Source organism: Peromyscus eremicus, chromosome 12 (genome assembly GCF_949786415.1).
Source record: "Peromyscus eremicus chromosome 12, PerEre_H2_v1, whole genome shotgun sequence".
Taxonomy (NCBI): domain Eukaryota; kingdom Metazoa; phylum Chordata; class Mammalia; order Rodentia; family Cricetidae; genus Peromyscus; species Peromyscus eremicus.
In genome coordinates this window covers 55,630,827-55,645,861 of record NC_081428.1, presented here as the reverse complement: position 1 = coordinate 55,645,861, position 15,035 = coordinate 55,630,827, and the positions used below count along the sequence as shown (strand labels likewise).

The 15,035-nt window shown below is 42.5% G+C and overlaps 1 protein-coding gene and 1 non-coding gene across 4 annotated transcripts in view; both read left to right on the top strand.

Annotated features, from left to right (window-relative positions):
- Igsf11 (immunoglobulin superfamily member 11) overlaps positions 1-15,035 on the top strand; it is a 190,912-nt gene that overhangs the window by 92,038 nt on the left and 83,839 nt on the right. The window lies entirely within an intron of this gene.
- On the top strand, positions 795-897 carry LOC131923006 (U6 spliceosomal RNA). The gene has a single exon (XR_009382464.1). It is a non-coding gene; the product is annotated as a U6 spliceosomal RNA (small nuclear RNA).

Here is a 15,035-nt window from a genome sequence, read left to right as displayed (position 1 = left end):
GCTGACCTGACACTGTGTAGTCCAGGCTGAATTTGAGTTTTAGATTCTCCTGCTTCAGCCTTGATTGCTGGGATAATAGGCATGTACCATCATGTCAGGTTGGGAATCATATTGTATGTGACATGAATGTTTATAGGACCACTCTTATTCTAAAGTTCCAACAATACATACACACACACACACACACACACACACACACACACACACACGTATGTATAACAGTCTGTGAGTCCATCAAAGGAAGTGAATTGAGTGGAGATAAGTCTAGAAGGTTTATCTTGGAGAAAGAGTGGAGAATGGACATTTAGGAAGCAAGAGGGTGATGGGGAAGAAGAGAGGGAACATGGCTGCTCTAGCCAATCTCAGCAGAGTCAGCAGGCAGTCCCAGAGCAGAGACTAGCTTGGGAGGTGTGAACCTTTTCCTCATGAAGGGAGGTGGGATCAAGGGAAGTTGAGGCTAGCGATCAGGGCAGAGGACAGCAGAGAAGTAGACATTTAGATCTTACCTGGTGCACAGGGAGAAGGCTTCTAGAGTTTTACACAGAGGAGTAACTTGCTCCAAATTGTTTTAAGATATTTGACTTTAGAGTTGTGTGGAGGATGGCTTGGCCGCGGGCTAGGAGATAGTGGAAGAATCTGCTGGGATACTTGAAGATCCAGTGAGAGTCGTAATAGAGAGAAGAAAGCAAGTCTGAGAGATTCTCAAGGAATCTGTTAAAACCTTGGAATTATTACTGTTTCAAAGCCAAAATAAAAGATAAAGAATGTGTGTGGAGGCATTGTAAAGAGAGAACTTGCTTCCACAGCACATATACTAAAATTGGAACAATACAGAGAAGATTAACATGGCCCATGCTTAAGGATGATATGCAAATTTGTGAAGCACCACTTTTTTTTTAAATCAGATAAAGGTAATAAGACACATGATGGAGAAAATGAAAAAAGAAAACAGAGGAGCAAGATAATGAAATTATTGGGGATGTTAAACCAGGAGGATGAGGGGGTCAAGGAACTCACTGATGCGTGGAAAGAAAGAGAGTGTGGTCCTCGGGAGAAGAAAGTGCAACAGGAGATTTCTGTTACCGCAGCTCCAGCAGCTGCTCTTGCCTCAGCTGCTGCCAAAGCTGAGCACCTGGTCACTGTGGGAGAGAGATGAAATCTCTGGTAGCTCTCCTGGGTGAAACACAGATGAAGAAACTAAAGTTTGGATATTTTGAAGAGCTGGAAACCATTATGGACAGAGACCAAGAGGCCCCAGAACAACAGCGGCAGCAGTTAGTGACTTCCTGAACACCAGAACTTCCACGTGGAGCAATTGAAATACGCCGAGTTATGAGGCCAACAACAAACGGAAGGGCAGCAGCATGGCCTGAACCATCAGCGAGCACACCAGCACTCCAGAGGAGCTGGTCTGGCAGCAGGGCATCCTGGCATGATGCCTCATCAGCGGCTCCCTCCCCCCCGCCTCGGATGCTGTCACTCCTGTCTCCCCCAGCCAGGTCACAAGACTGATGCTTGGGCAGCCCATGCCAGGCTGCATGATTCCCACTGTGCCAGCCCATATCCACCCAACTGGGAGTGGCCCTGTCCCTCCTGGTATGCCTCCAATGCCTGGAAACCTCTTAGGACCCCGGGTACCCCTCACAGCACCAGAGAGCAGGTATCCTCCTCCTCCACCACAGCAGCAGCAGCTGCCTCCACTTGGGGACAGGGGTCCCTCTACCTCCTGCTCCAGGTCCACCATGCTAGAACACAAAAGTCCATAGTAGAGATTTGCCTTGAGGCTCTCATTTGCCTCTGACCAGGTGGTCCTGGTCGCCATCAGAGTACCCAGTTACTTGAGCTAGGGAAACCTCATTCCTTCTTGTGTGTGTTCTAGACTCTTGGGGTGGAAATGGAAATGAGCTTGCCCCTCACAGAGGTGACAGACCCCAGTGCCTTTGACAGTGGCCCCCATCCCCCCACTTCCCTCCATTCTCTTCCAAAGGAAACTTGCTCCAAATGCTCACCTTTCCCCCTGGAGTTCTAGAAGACTGGGATTCTGGTTCATACTATGGTCCTTTGTAACCTTTAATGAGATCACTTTGCACTTTGAAAGATGCAGGTATAGGGATTTTTAAAACGCCGGTAACCTCCAGAACCCAAGTTCAACGCAGCTCTTTGTGTGTTTCATAGGTTTCACTCCTGTAATAACACCCATTTGATTCTGTGAGGGCCGGGATACTGTGCGGGTTTTGTGCAGTCCACTCAGTGTGGATTTTTTTCTTTTGTTGCTTTGTTTAGTTTTTTAAATGGTGGAAGTTCTGAGATTTTGGGAGAAAATGAATGAAAATGACTTAATTTCCTCTCTTTCATTAGATAAATGAAATACCATTTATGAAAAAATCATAAAGAGGCTATTTCCACCTTAGCATGGGGGAACGGGAAGAAGGAAAGAAGTGTGGAATTTGATGGAGTTTCAGTTAGTAGGTGAGGAATGTAAAACCAAAACCTGTTCATGGGGAATCAGATCCAGCCTTTAGTGTACATTGTCTGGTTCTAGTGTGAGTCAGCAGGCTGGACCTCAGAAATCTAGACTGATAGAAATATTCACTTCATTCCCATGAAACAGTACCCCTGAGCAGAAACTGAGCGAAGGTATCTTTCTTATGGGAACAGGAGGATGTGAAGTATAAATGGATTGAATGAAGTCTGTAAAAACCATAGTTTGGAACTCTGGAATCTTGTGAAAGGCTTGGAAAATACAATGCATGATTTGGAGACTAGCAGACCCCAGCAGGTTTTCTCTTCCTGAATTTGTCCGGAGATTAATCATTGAGCCTGCCGGTTTTCCTGTTTCTCAGAGGTCCTCGAGACTCTTTGGCTGTCCCTTCCCCCAGGGCTTTTTCCCTAAGTTACATGTGTGTCGCTCGTCTATCTTATACTTCTGGGACTGGCCTGGGGGGTGCTTTGCTCTGGTCCTCTCCCCTCCCCCTCCTCTCTCCTCCCTAATAGTCGGATATCAAGCTAAGTAAGCAGTGCTTATCAACGATTGCATCTTCTCACCCATCTAAATGATTTTAGCATAATTTTAGCGTGGAAATAAAGCATGCCTTGTTTTACAGTTCTGATCCATAGGTTATAGCCTTTGCTGTCATCATGACAGTTTCCTGTAAAATGCTGATTATAAATGGTTCTACCTTGATGCATTAGTGAGAGGTTTAAGCAAGCTAATGTATGCACTGGGCATGGTCACTAGCCAGGTGAAATACGCTGTGTGTTTTTGTGTCTTTCCTGTTCTCCACTGATGTCTCTTATTGCCATGAAGACATCCGAGTATGCATTCCCTCTGCCAACTCAGATTTCCTAAGGACTGTGTGCTTGATTTAAATGTTTGGCGCAGTGGTGGCATGCGCCTTTATTCCGGGAGGCAGAAGCTGGCGGATCTATGAGTTCAAGGCCAGCCTGGTCTACAGAGTGAGTTCCAGGAGAGCCAGGGCTACACAGCGAAACCCTGTCTCAAAAAACAACAAAACACAACAAAAAGTTAGACAAACACACATTCCTGATGTGTCGTGCATGCTGATGCTCAGCGCTGCTTTCTACAGAACATTGTTAGTCTCTCTCAGGCATAACTACTTTTTCTTGTCAACTGCAATGTAAGACAGGCAATTATCCTAATTTTAGAAATAAAGACAGAGGGGCTCTAGGGTGTGATTAAGCCATTCCTTGCTTGTCAGGGCTGTGGGAACTCAGATGAGAACCTAGGTGGGTCTGCTTGTAAAGTCACTAATCATGCCTCAGAGAAAAGACCCTTACATGGTCACTGACAAGGGTTTTGTTGTTGTTGTTGTTTTCCAATGAACTTCATTGAGGTTCAGTTTGCATTGAAACATTTTCAACTATATAAAGAGAATAGTTTTGAGATGGCTGGATATATCCAATGAGTCACCATTTCAGTAAAAATACAGGGCGTTTTTATTTGTGCTTACAGATGCTTACAGGCATAAGAAGCTGCCGGTCTGTTCATTGAGATTGTGTATTATTTTGTGCTTGGCAAGCTTGTTTAGATAGAATCCTATAGTATATGCATTTTAAAACCTAGTATGCTTTTTAAAAAACAATTACTATTAACTCTAAGTTATTTTTCCCTTTTTAAAGATTTATTTTATGTGTAGGAATGTTTGGCCTCCATGTATGTACATGGACCACATATGTGCCTGGGAGGTCAGAAGAGGGCGTTGAACTGCTTGGAGCTGGAACTATGGATGGTTGTGAACCACCATGTGGGTGGTGGGAACCGAACTTGGGGCCTCTGCAAGGGCAGCATGAGGTCTTCACCTCTGAGCATCTCTCCAGCCTTGTCATAATGATTTAGAAACTCATCTGGAGGCATCGATAGTTTGATTGGATTGTTGTTGGTAAGAACTTCATGTGGATATACTTGGTTTTTCCAATCTTCTGCTGGGGAACATTTGAGTTGTTTCTAGCTTGGAGATTACTGTGGACACATTTCATTCTTTTATTATTTTTTGGGGGGGATGGTGGTTAATAAATGGTTGGTGTTTATATTTCTTGGAAACTTTCAAATTGTTTTACAAAGTAATTGCGCCATTTTCCTTAGTGAACTGTTTGTTCAAATATCTTGCTTGCTTCTTTCTTTCTTTCTTTTTTTTAAAGCGCCTTTGTTATCTTACTATTGAGTAGATGTTCTTAACTTTGAATAGTTCCCCATTTCTGTTATTCTATCTTGAAATTCATTTTCCTTCCTTTATTTTTCTATTCTGCTTTTAAGCTTGTCCAATGAATTTTAAACTGTAGACATTTAAAACTTCTAGCTCTTCATTTTATTTCTTATTATAGCACTTATTCTTTAAAACTAAGACTTCCTGTTTATTTATTATAGATGCCCATTTTCTTTGTTGAACATAATTGTGATAATTTAAAATCCATGCCTGAAAATTTCAGCATCTGACTCATCTTGAGGCTGGCATCATGAAAGTTAATTTACTGTGTCCTGTTGCCTGGGCCTTGGGATGCAAGAAGCTGGTTAAGTATTATTCTGAGTGTGCCTGTGAGGTATTTTTTTGATGAGATTAGCACTTAAACTAGTCAGCTGTGAAAGGGCGTCACTCATGTGGGTGAGCATCATAATGTTGACGGTCTGGAGAGAACAGATAGAGAGAGAGAGGGAGGAGAGAGAGAGGGAGGAGAGAAGGAGAGAGAGAGGAAGGAGAGAGAGAGGAAAGAGAGAGAGGGAGGAGAAAGAGAGAGGGAGGAGAGGGGGGGGGAGGCTGGGTCCTGGAAGTGCCAGACTGAAGAAGCTGGGGTATAACTCTTCTAGCTGCTGTGCTTCTGATTCTCAGATCTTCAGAGCTGGACAGGAATAAACATCCCTTCCCCTCTGGCTATCAGAGCTTACTATACCAGCTTTCCTGTGTCTCCAGCTCACAGCTGAGTGATAATGGGGCTTCTCCACCCCCAAGAATCATGTGTGCCACAGTACCTTGTTATTAATCTGTCTATAGAAGTGTCTGTGTGTATATACACAGGGGGAGGGGAGGGAAGGAAGAAGGGGGAGAGAGAGGAGGGCAGAGAGTGTAAGAGAGAGCTAGAGAGAGAGACTGTTTAATATAGCAGCTATCAATTGTCATTTTCTTTTAAAATTAGATTTTTTTCTGAGGCTTTGTTTATGAGGTGCAATTTTAAATTATGTCAGCATTGTATTGAATCAAGTGTAGTTTATTGGAATCTAGTTTCTGCTCCCTTGCCCTTAACATGCTGGTTGTTATTACTTGTTCAGTAAGCAGCCAGTTCACTTGGTCAGACAGCCTGTAAAGTGTGTCATGCCCACGGCGAGTGGTGACTCGGAGCTCATGTCAGGCTACCCAAGTCTTCTTGTACGTCTGTGCTTCACTGTTCAGTAAGAAACTTGTTTGATATGTCTGAAATTGTGGGATCCACTTTCCCGCCCTCTCCTTTCTCAGGTTCCTCCCATATTCTCTGCTTGCCTTGACCTAGCCGGGTTCTTCCATCTATTAGATGGCAGGCATTCTAACTTAGGGTTTCTACATGCAGTGGTCATGCCAGGTGGTGGGCCCTTGACATAGTTCCCACTGAAATTTGGTTTGTCCCATGCTTCAGGTATACGTGTTCAAGTATCTTCCAGAAAACTGGGTGGGATTCTCATATAAAATTTGTCTCTCTTCTTAGTCATCTTTAAGGGTCTCCCTTTTTCTCTGTTGGCTTCGGTCCCTTGAGCCGCTTCCTCTACTTCTTAGGGATAATTGTTATGATGAACTTTTTTTTTTTAAATGGAACCTTATGGTTGAGAGGCATCACCACCATGAAGCCATCGTTAGGCCAAAGCTGCAAACACCTAAAACTTGTGTAGGCCAGGCACTTGGGCAGTTTGGTGAGTCTTCATAACTAGTCTACCAGTGCGATGCCGATCAATTCCAGAAAAGTCCTCAGAGAGACAGCAGAAGTAGTGTTTTACCACTCATCTGGCTGTTCCTCAGTCCAGTCCAGTTGTCACATAGGCTTAACTACATAGGGGCTCCTGTCTTTTCCTGCTTCTCTTTTTTGTGTTTGGTTTTTAGTGACTTATAAGCAACATTGAAATGGGAAGACAGCCGTACGATTTCATCTGGACGTCTGTGGCCTCATGAATACTGTTTTGTTAGAAGGTCCTTCTTATCCATGGTCTATCCTTTGCCACCTACAATGGTTGTCCTAGCTCTGAGATAGGCCTGTGGAGAAGAGGCACATGAGAGGATGCTCCTAATAGGATGCTGATGGGAAAGGTTCTCTGCAAACCTTTCTCCATGTGTTTGTATAGCATCCCTTCGCTTCTCTTCCCTGATTTGCTCACTGTTACCACTCTTCTCATTTGGCTTAATTTTACCAAATATACACCATCCCGTGAAAGTATTATGTTCCATGCCATGGTTTGACTTTTCATGCTTTATTTGTAATCTGGGTGTCACATAATTGAAGCTAGAAATCTAGTCCTCTGTAGTGCTTTTAACTTTCTCAGTTTGTGTGGTACTTGTAAATAGCATGGTATCCCAGTGATGGGTGAAACAAAAGCCTCCCACTGGAGAGGCTTGGAGAAAGAGCAAACTAATCTCCAATCTGTTAATAGTCGCCTCTTTTCATTTTTCATAATACGGGTTTTGCAAAGGACTCTGTGGGAGAAGAGAAAGACTGGATAATTGCATTTTGGATATGTTTGTTGGCCTCTAGAATTTGGTCTAGAAGGCTGCACACTGGCACAAGTGGATTAAATAGTGTATAGTTTGTATCTTCAGATGGTGTATTAGGGTTCTTCAGAGGATCAAGTGTGTGCCCACATGTGTTCATGTATAATAAACAGAGAAATTTATTATAAGGAATTGGCCCCTGTGATTAGGGTGTGGCAAAATCTGCAGAGCTAACATCCCAGGTTAGATCTAGGCAGAAGCCACTGTGGAACCAGAAAGAGCTGATGTCCAACTTAGAGCATCAGGCAGGATTTGCTCTTGCTCTGTCACCTGATTGTATGAGACCTGCCCACAAGTGGAAGGCAATTTTCTTTCCTCACCCAGCTAACTTAAATGTATCCAAAAACACCTTCATGGAAACACTCAGAAAATGTTTGACATACGTTTGGGTATTCCTTATAGCCCATTGAGGCAACATTTAAGATGAACCCTCATAAGCAAAAATACTTATTTGTAAAAAAGAAAGTTAAACTCTAACTTTGGAATTCTTAACGATGTACATGGAATGGTCAAAAGTGTCACTGATGTCTTCAGGGGAGAGGATGAATGTGTATCCTTCCTTCCTATTTCCCCCAGGATTCTCCCTCTTTTTTTTTTTTTTTTTTTTTCTGAGAGAAGGTTTCCCTATGTAGCTTTGTGCCTTTTCCTGGAACTCACTCTGTAGCCCAGGCTGGCCTCGAACTCACAGAGATCCTCTTGCCTCTGCCTCCGGAGTGCTGGGATTAAAGGCGTGCGCCGCCGCCGCCGCCGCCGCCGCCGCCGCCGCCGCCGCCGCCGCCGCCGCCGCCGCCGCCGCCGCCGCCACCGCCACCGCCACCGCCACCACCCAGCCTGACCACTGCTTTCCCTGCAAGTTCTCTTGACACTTAGATCAAGTCCTTGTGCTGTATCTGTGGCAGAGTGGGGAGGAGAAAAAAGAGGAAATTTTTTCCTGGAAAGCCTTCAAAGTAGAACTTTTATCAGAGGTTTTAGCATTCATGAGCTCAAGGCCACATTCCAAAGCCAGCTGGAGTAGGGTTGGGCAAGCTGTTGGCATAGCTGGATTGACCTCCATTGCAGATTACCAGCGTGGCTTTCCTTTCTCCTTTGTGGGGATACCTGAGACCCTGAAGTTAACAATAACCATAATCTTGAAGTTGTATTTATTTGCTTTGATTTTTTTTTTTTAAGCCAAGAAGAATCTATTCTCGTGGAAGAAAGGCTATTGAGATTTCAGTGTACCCTGACTGAATTTTACACTGGTCAAATTAATTTCTCTAATTCTCACTTTTGTTTAGAATATAGGTAACAGGTGAGCTGAAAGGTTCCCCTTGGTTCAGTGATTAGGAAGGATGAAGAAACCTTGATAACGCTATTTGAAGTAGAGAGTTTAAAAATCAAGTGTACATTTGCTGATGAAAGGAGGTGGCAATGGATTTGAATTTTATATTTGTGCAACCTGGGCAGGAAAAGGACTGTTATGTACAGACTGAAAACTTGGAAACCATGAGTCAAAATTAGTCCTTCCTGCAGTAAGTTGTCTGTGTTAGGTTGCATTGCCACAAAACCAAAAAAGTCTGACCAGCACATACGCAGATTGAAACTTAAGGTTGTATTGAAGTACTGGAAAAGAAATGAAAGGCTGAAGTAATCACTCAATGGTTGAAAGTCTCCTCCTCCTCCTCCTCCTCCTCCTCCTCCTCCTCCTCCTCCTCCTCCTCTTCTTCCTCCTCTTCCTCCTCCTCCTCTTCCTCTTCTTCTTCTTTATGTGTATGTCATGGGTAGAACCCAGGATCTCATATCTCACTCTCTAGGCAAATGACACTTAACACTGAGCTATATGCATGCCCAGCCCGAAAGTCTTACATTTGTGCTTATTTTAAAAGTTGGGCTTGGGGGTCTGGAGAGATGGCTCATTGGTTGAGGGTGCTTGCTGTGTTCTGGCAGAGGACTGGATTTCGGTTCCCAGCGCCCATGTTAACCAGCTCACAGCTAACTGCCTGTAACTCCAGCTCCAGGTGAGCTGATTCCTTCTTCTGGTGTCTGTGGTCACATGCACATAGATGTGCACATATATGTAAGTAAATTAAGTCTTTAAGAAATTGAGACTTCCTTAAATACAATAAGAGATACTTGAAATTGCTGTTTGTGAATAGCACAATAATAGAATAGATGGTATCATTCATTGTCAGTGGAAGGTTAGTTTGCTGTTACGTATTTTTCTTCTCCTCCCTTTGATTTTGAAATGTCAGAGACATCCTGTTTTAAGGTATAAGAAATTCAACCAGATAATGTGATCAAATGAGCTGGGTAAAAACCTTGAGCTGAAGTTGCAAAAGGTAATGTTTATATTCTTTTTACCCTTTTTTACTCTTTGAAAATGTTATACAATACAGTGTATCTTGATTATACCCACCCTCCACTCCCTCCTTCCATCTCCCCTCCACACCCTTCTAGTGCACCTCCTTCCCAAATTCTCTTTCTCTCTCTGTTTATAGCCCACTGAATCTAATTCATGCTGCCCATATGTACATGGGTGAGGAAGCATACACTAGGACAGTCTACCAGTAACCATCCATCAAAAACAAATTGTTGTTCTCCCAGGAACCATCAGTTGCCAATTTACCCTCCAAAGTGTGATCTCAGGATCCCCTCCATCCTGTAAATTTTAACTGGCTTGATCCTGTGCAGGTCTTATGCGGGTAACCACAGCTGCTGTGAGCTCATGTGTACAATGGCCATGTTGTGTCCAAAGGACAACATTTTACAACCTGCCTCCTCATCCTCTGGCTCTTCCATTCTTCAGCCTCTTCTAGGATGGTCTTTGAATCTTGGCATGGAGGGTGGGTATAGATAGCCTATTTGTGTCTCAGCACTCACAGTTGCTTATGCTCAGCTGTTTGAGCAGTTGGGAGTCTCTGCATTAATCACTTCCTACTGCAATAAGAAGCTTTTCTGGTCAAGGTTGGGAGCAGCACAAATCTATGAATATAAATAAATATTTAGAAGGCAGTCTGACAATATGACCATTTAGTAGAAGAATATCAGTAAATTCTTCCAGTTTTGGGTTTTGACCATGTTTTCAGGTTCTGTCTGGTTTTATATCAACTTGACACAAGCTATAGTTATATGAGAGGAAGGAGCCTCAATTGAGAAAATTCCTGTAGAAGATCAGGCTGTAGGCAAGCCTGTGAGGCATTTTCTTAATTTGTGATGGATGTTGGAAGTTTCAGCCTATTGTGGGTAGTACATCCCTGGGTTGGTGGTCCTGAGTTCTATAAGAAAGTGGGAAGAGCAAGCCACTGGGGAGCAAGTCAGTAAGCAGCACCCCTCCATGGCCTTTGTATCAGCTCCTGCCTCTATATTCCCACCTGGTTTGAGTTCCTGCCTTGGTTTCCCTTATTAGACTATGACTCAGGATATGTAAGCCAAATAAACCCTTTCCTCTCAAGTTGCATTTGGGCATGCTGTTTCATCACAGCAATAGTAACTCTAACTAAGATACAGTACTAGGTATGAATTCCTTCTTGTAGAGCATGCTCCAAATCCAATCAAGAGAGTAATTGGTTATTCCAGTCAACTGTCCTGCCACTATTGTACAAGTGGGTGTATATACTTCATAGTAGGGTGGTATTGAAGTGTGCATGGTCCAGTGCTGGGTAAAACTATTGATGTCTTTTGTCCCCAGAAGTCTGCATAGCATCTTCCAGTACTGTGAAAGCTAGACAGCCAGCAGGTAGAGAGTTTCCTATTGAACTCAAGATCAATTTCTTTATGTCCTACAACCAAAATATGTTGTGTCTTCAGCAATAGGGTATTACCATTAGTTATGGTAGGCAACCAAGAGAAATAGCAAAAAACCATGCTGTTTTGGGAGCATCTAGGGCTGCCCTGATGAGTATTTTGTAAGAGGTAACCTGTGCCTGGCACTGAGATAATCATTTAATAACCTATGTTATTAAATGGGTTCTGGAAGTAGCATAATTGTTTATATTACATTGACTTATAGGTCAACCATTCTAAGGTGTGATGGGTTTAATCAATGGTCCTTTCTAGTTATATTATAAATTATAAATCATATTAAGATATGTTAGGATCTCCAAAATTACCATTCTGGCTATTGTTTATGATTACTAGAATAATAATCCAAATTCTTAAGTTGTAAGCTGACTCACTTTATGTTTTATAACTATCATGCATTATCCTCACTGTGGGTGGAGGTTCTTAGCTCTGCTTTAAAAGAAAATATTTATATAATAGTTTTATATAGTGTCTTAAGCATCAAAACAGCTATAGATACCATCACCAGTTTATGGAAATTGATGAATTTACATACAGTAGTTAAGAAACACTAAAGCTGGGAAAAGTAGAGGAGGGAAAAAGATGTAGTATTGAATATTAGAATGTCTTTCATATCTGTCTTTGGAAGAGTAACTTTGCTTATTAGACTGATCCTGAGAGTACTGGGTATTTGTCACAGTACTTCGTAGTAAATGTTTTGCACAGTACTATTAGGAGTCCACTGTAGAGTATAATTTTATTATTGCCTGAAAATCCTTATAGTATCCATATCCTAAGACAGCCTAGGGAGTCAATAGAAGAGAAGAATAAAGGCGATTCTTGCATTAATTTTACCAATACTGAGAAATTCCCTGGTGTATTTGTCAGAACACAGACTTGCAGATGCACTGTATGAGAATCAGGTAAGGCTTGTGATGAGTAAGGAAGTCACAGGTCAGCCGAGCAGAAGTATTGGAAAATAGTTGGAAGAAAGCAGCCACGTGACAGGCTTTGCCACCAACTTATCCTGGTGATGACACCACCGTAGAGGCAGCACCTGGTTAAGGCTTCAGCTGCCCTTCAAATGCTGGCCGAGGACTAACACCAGAGCTGCAGGCTTGCAGATCAGAGGGACCCTTTAATCTTTTCCAAGAAGTTGAGCTTGCTTCCAGCAAGTTAACTTAGTTCATGATTACCTGAAATAAACTTAATCCCATTGTCCTTATATAACACTAGTCATGGCGGTCCTGACACTGAAAAGCCAGCTGTCAGTGTGGTCCAGGCCAATACTGCTACTTGACAGTGGGGAACCTGCTTTGACATTCATAGGCACCTCACTCCCAACAGGTCCAAAACCAAAGTCTGTCCTCTCACCCAGACTTGATTCCTTCTTGCTCATTCTTTCAAAAAACATTGCCTACAGAGTATTGGGGACTGGGTACCAAAGTGTGCGTCACAAGATACCTTCTTGGTGATCAGACTTTAAATCAGGGAGTCCATTGAAAGGCTTTACAGTTTGAAAAGATTATTCTTGTGTGCAGAGTCAATTAGAAATGAGTCAAGGATAATAATGGAGCAAACAATTGAGGGACAATTGCAGAATGATAGTGGCCTGGGCACAGTAGCAATAGAGAGAAGTGATGGGTAGATGCAATGTTTTGACATTGTAATGGAGGTGGGGTACTTGGTGGTGGACACAGTGTAGGGATGCAGGTATCAAAGATGACTCATAGGTATCTTGCTCAAGCACCAGCCTGAGTCTGGTGCAGTGAACTGAGGTGATGAAACCGTTCACACTGGAAGCATGTTTGGAGGAGGGGCAGGGGTTTAGTTTTGTGAGTTACTTGGTTTTGAGATGCCTTTAGGAAAATCCCACCACATTTCATTTATATCAACAGTCATCCCCCTTTATCTAATCAAGAAATCACCCTTGATTTTTTTTTTAACTTTCTATACATGGTAAGTGATAAACTCGTCTGAATTTTGTGCATTTTAGAATTTTCTGGATTCTTTTCTCCCCCTTTTCCCTCTTTTATGCTTGCTCCAGGCACTGGTCATTTTCCTGCTGACCCATTGCGCCAGCCTCTTAATCTCTAGTCTATTATTATTATTATTTCCATTACGAGTAATAGTAACCCTCTTTACTCCAGAGTTTCCCACAACATCTTCTGTAGCACATGAATGTTTCCTCAGTGGTGGTCAAGACAGTGGCTTTGCCTAGATGGGGTTCTCACACTTACACCATTGCCTCAAATGAAAGAGCTTTTCTTTCCACATTGTGGGTTACTGTGTGAAATTTCTTAGGAAGGATTGTAGCAGGAATTTAAAAAGTTCTTATTAATAAAATAAACCTGAAGCTAGGTATTGGGGTGAATGCTGGAAGATCAGAGAAGCAGAATAAGCCACAGCCACCTCACCTTGCCAGTTCCTCAGCTGATCCTATTTCCTCAGACTGGAAGCCTCTGAGTCTTCATCCAAAATGAATCTCAGCTGAACTGCTGCTCAAAAGCCTAAAAGCTTAACCAGGCCAAAAGCTTCTAGTTTCTGGTCTTCACACCTTATATACCTTTCTACCATCACTTCCTGGGATTAAAGGCTCTTGTTACCATGCCTATCTGTTTCCAGTATGGCCTTGAACTCACAAAGATCGAATCTCTGCCTCCCAAGTGATAGGATTAAAGGCATGTGTGCCACCATTTTCTGGCCTCTATGTTTATCTACTGGCTGTTTTGTTCTCTGACCCCAGATAAGGTTATTAGGGTGCACAATATTTTGGGGAACACAATATCACCACAAAGGATGGTAAAAATACTATTTCCCTAGTTGAGATAAAGGCTGGAGAAACTTGACCCTAGTGAATCTTTACCTTGCAAACAGTTGCTACAATTTTCCTAAAAGAAATACACTCCATTTATCCATCCTTTGAATACCCTTCAATGACTCACTCTTTACTTCAGGATGTGGTTTGAAATTTGCACCTTATCTACAGTCTGAGGTTAATTCCCCACACCCATTGTTGTGGATAAGTGTCCTCTAAATGTTCATGTGTTAAAGATGGTATTGGGAAGTAATGGAACCTTGAGGGGGTGGGGCTTAGTGATAGATCCCTAGGTCCCTAGGAGGGAATTGTGGGACTTGAGCTCTTCATCCTCTTCTTTTAATTTCTGTTCATGAGTTAAGCAGTTTTTTCTTTGCGTTCCCATTGGCACGTTCACCATGCCCAATGCAACAGGCCTGGCCAACCTTGGAATAGGACCACCTGAGCTGAGCAAAAATAAATAAATGATAGGCTTAATACAAGCCTCCTATCAGATATGGGCATTATGGAATCCTTGCATTCCTTTGGCTGTCTTTTCCCTTCTTTGGTGATGGTATTTGAATCATACTTTAAAAAAAAATTAGGTGAGGTTTATCATTTTTTTCCTATTCCTTATGTCCTTGGCATTACACCTAAGAAACCATTGCTTAATGCCAGCAAAAAACTTTTCATGTCTGTCTTCTTTCCTTGGCCTTTTTCTTTTCAATTCCAAGTAGTCATAAAATCATTGTAACTACACTTGTACAGCGCCAGCGTCAGACTTACAAAACAGGGTGCCTAGGTCAAATGGGTCATTGCTATATGTGTGCTTGGAAGTAGGGTGAGGGCGATGATGTCTACATGCCCTGCTGGTCTTGGTAAGGTATTTGTGAAGCTCTATTAATAAAGACTTAGCTTCATCTGCCTATTGTAGATTCTTGTAGACTTTGTACTTTTTTGCTAATGTTCAAGGAACACCATATAAATTAACTTGTACTTGGAGTGTTAGACTGTGGTTTAATCTTGTGTGTAGTAGAGATCTACAGAAGATGTGAGTCAAACTCAGGGTGTGTAGCTCGGCAGTTGAAGGATCTCTAACATCCAGCCTATGCCGAGTGAAAGTTTCAAATGGCAATCAGTAATCTTTCTTATTTCACATTTTGAAATATTAAATGTTTGGGGCATATTTTTCTGCTGTTCCTCTTAGTGCCAGTTTAAGGAGTTGCTAATTGTCC